A 4,358-nucleotide genomic window follows, 5' to 3' on the forward strand; every position below is an offset into this window, starting at 1 on the left:
GTGACCCTTACCCTGAATAAACAGTGACTCTGTACAGTTACACAGTGAGTGACCCTTACCCTGAATAAACAGTGACTCTGTACAGTTACACAGTGAGTGACCCTTACCCTGAATAAACAGTGACTCTGTACAGTTACACAGTGAGTGACCCTTACCCTGAATAAACAGTGACTCTGTACAGTTACACAGTGAGTGACCCTTACCCTGAATAAACAGTGACTCTGTACAGTTACACAGTGAGTGACCCTTACCCTGAATAAACAGTGACTCTGTACAGTTACACAGTGAGTGACCCTTACCCTGAATAAACAGTGACTCTGTACAGTTACACAGTGAGTGACCCTTACCCTGAATAAACAGTGACTCTGTACAGTTACACAGTGAGTGACCCTTACCCTGAATAAACAGTGACTCTGTACAGTTACACAGTGAGTGACCCTTACCCTGAATAAACAGTGACTCTGTACAGTTACACAGTGAGTGACCCTTACCCTGAATAAACAGTGACTCTGTACAGTTACACAGTGAGTGACCCTTACCCTGAATAAACAGTGACTCTGTACAGTTACACAGTGAGTGACCCTTACCCTGAATAAACAGTGACTCTGTACAGTTACACAGTGAGTGACCCTTACCCTGAATAAACAGTGACTCTGTACAGTTACACAGTGAGTGACCCTTACCCTGAATAAACAGTGACTCTGTACAGTTACACAGTGAGTGACCCTTACCCTGAATAAACAGTGACTCTGTACAGTTACACAGTGAGTGACCCTTACCCTGAATAAACAGTGACTCTGTACAGTTACACAGTGAGTGACCCTTACCCTGAATAAACAGTGACTCTGTACAGTTACACAGTGAGTGACCCTTACCCTGAATAAACAGTGACTCTGTACAGTTACACAGTGAGTGACCCTTACCCTGAATAAACAGTGACTCTGTACAGTTACACAGTGAGTGACCCTTACCCTGAATAAACAGTGACTCTGTACAGTTACACAGTGAGTGACCCTTACCCTGAATAAACAGTGACTCTGTACAGTTACACAGTGAGTGACCCTTACCCTGAATAAACAGTGACTCTGTACAGTTACACAGTGAGTGACCCTTACCCTGAATAAACAGTGACTCTGTACAGTTACACAGTGAGTGACCCTTACCCTGAATAAACAGTGACTCTGTACAGTTACACAGTGAGTGACCCTTACCCTGAATAAACAGTGACTCTGTACAGTTACACAGTGAGTGACCCTTACCCTGAATAAACAGTGACTCTGTACAGTTACACAGTGAGTGACCCTTACCCTGAATAAACAGTGACTCTGTACAGTTACACAGTGAGTGACCCTTACCCTGAATAAACAGTGACTCTGTACAGTTACACAGTGAGTGACCCTTACCCTGAATAAACAGTGACTCTGTACAGTTACACAGTGAGTGACCCTTACCCTGAATAAACAGTGACTCTGTACAGTTACACAGTGAGTGACCCTTACCCTGAATAAACAGTGACTCTGTACAGTTACACAGTGAGTGACCCTTACCCTGAATAAACAGTGACTCTGTACAGTTACACAGTGAGTGACCCTTACCCTGAATAAACAGTGACTCTGTACAGTTACACAGTGAGTGACCCTTACCCTGAATAAACAGTGACTCTGTACAGTTACACGTGAGTGACCCTTACCCTGAATAAACAGTGACTCTGTACAGTTACACAGTGAGTGACCCTTACCCTGAATAAACAGTGACTCTGTACAGTTACACAGTGAGTGACCCTTACCCTGAATAAACAGTGACTCTGTACAGTTACACAGTGAGTGACCCTTACCCTGAATAAACAGTGACTCTGTACAGTTACACAGTGAGTGACCCTTACCCTGAATAAACAGTGACTCTGTACAGTTACACAGTGAGTGACCCTTACCCTGAATAAACAGTGACTCTGTACAGTTACACAGTGAGTGACCCTTACCCTGAATAAACAGTGACTCTGTACAGTTACACAGTGAGTGACCCTTACCCTGAATAAACAGTGACTCTGTACAGTTACACAGTGAGTGACCCTTACCCTGAATAAACAGTGACTCTGTACAGTTACACAGTGAGTGACCCTTACCCTGAATAAACAGTGACTCTGTACAGTTACACAGTGAGTGACCCTTACCCTGAATAAACAGTGACTCTGTACAGTTACACAGTGAGTGACCCTTACCCTGAATAAACAGTGACTCTGTACAGTTACACAGTGAGTGACCCTTACCCTGAATAAACAGTGACTCTGTACAGTTACACAGTGAGTGACCCTTACCCTGAATAAACAGTGACTCTGTACAGTACAGTTCACAGTGAGTGACCCTTACCCTGAATAAACAGTGACTCTGTACAGTTACACAGTGAGTGACCCTTACCCTGAATAAACAGTGACTCTGTACAGTTACACAGTGAGTGACCCTTACCCTGAATAAACAGTGACTCTGTACAGTTACACAGTGAGTGACCCTTACCCTGAATAAACAGTGACTCTGTACAGTTACACAGTGAGTGACCCTTACCCTGAATAAACAGTGACTCTGTACAGTTACACAGTGAGTGACCCTTACCCTGAATAAACAGTGACTCTGTACAGTTAACAGTGAGTGACCCTTACCCTGAATAAACAGTGACTCTGTACAGTTACACAGTGAGTGACCCTTACCCTGAATAAACAGTGACTCTGTACAGTTACACAGTGAGTGACCCTTACCCTGAATAAACAGTGACTCTGTACAGTTACACAGTGAGTGACCCTTACCCTGAATAAACAGTGACTCTGTACAGTTACACAGTGAGTGACCCTTACCCTGAATAAACAGTGACTCTGTACAGTTACACAGTGAGTGACCCTTACCCTGAATAAACAGTGACTCTGTACAGTTACACAGTGAGTGACCCTTACCCTGAATAAACAGTGACTCTGTACAGTTACACAGTGAGTGACCCTTACCCTGAATAAACAGTGACTCTGTACAGTTACACAGTGAGTGACCCTTACCCTGAATAAACAGTGACTCTGTACAGTTACACAGTGAGTGACCCTTACCCTGAATAAACAGTGACTCTGTACAGTTACACAGTGAGTGACCCTTACCCTGAATAAACAGTGACTCTGTACAGTTACACAGTGAGTGACCCTTACCCTGAATAAACAGTGACTCTGTACAGTTACACAGTGAGTGACCCTTACCCTGAATAAACAGTGACTCTGTACAGTTACACAGTGAGTGACCCTTACCCTGAATAAACAGTGACTCTGTACAGTTACACAGTGAGTGACCCTTACCCTGAATAAACAGTGACTCTGTACAGTTACACAGTGAGTGACCCTTACCCTGAATAAACAGTGACTCTGTACAGTTACACAGTGAGTGACCCTTACCCTGAATAAACAGTGACTCTGTACAGTTACACAGTGAGTGACCCTTACCCTGAATAAACAGTGACTCTGTACAGTTACACAGTGAGTGACCCTTACCCTGAATAAACAGTGACTCTGTACAGTTACACAGTGAGTGACCCTTACCCTGAATAAACAGTGACTCTGTACAGTTACACAGTGAGTGACCCTTACCCTGAATAAACAGTGACTCTGTACAGTTACACAGTGAGTGACCCTTACCCTGAATAAACAGTGACTCTGTACAGTTACACAGTGAGTGACCCTTACCCTGAATAAACAGTGACTCTGTACAGTTACAGTGAGTGACCCTTACCCTGAATAAACAGTGACTCTGTACAGTTAACAGTGAGTGACCCTTACCCTGAATAAACAGTGACTCTGTACAGTTACACAGTGAGTGACCCTTACCCTGAATAAACAGTGACTCTGTACAGTTACACAGTGAGTGACCCTTACCCTGAATAAACAGTGACTCTGTACAGTTACACAGTGAGTGACCCTTACCCTGAATAAACAGTGACTCTGTACAGTTACACAGTGAGTGACCCTTACCCTGAATAAACAGTGACTCTGTACAGTTACACAGTGAGTGACCCTTACCCTGAATAAACAGTGACTCTGTACAGTTACACAGTGAGTGACCCTTACCCTGAATAAACAGTGACTCTGTACAGTTACACAGTGAGTGACCCTTACCCTGAATAAACAGTGACTCTGTACAGTTACACAGTGAGTGACCCTTACCCTGAATAAACAGTGACTCTGTACAGTTACACAGTGAGTGACCCTTACCCTGAATAAACAGTGACTCTGTACAGTTACACAGTGAGTGACCCTTACCCTGAATAAACAGTGACTCTGTACAGTTACACAGTGAGTGACCCTTACCCTGAATAAACAGTGACTCTGTACAGTT

This window comes from Somniosus microcephalus, unplaced genomic scaffold (genome assembly GCF_052327205.1).
Source record: "Somniosus microcephalus isolate GS21.2 unplaced genomic scaffold, FLI_Smic_1.0 unresolved_chr4, whole genome shotgun sequence".
Classification (NCBI taxonomy): domain Eukaryota; kingdom Metazoa; phylum Chordata; class Chondrichthyes; order Squaliformes; family Somniosidae; genus Somniosus; species Somniosus microcephalus.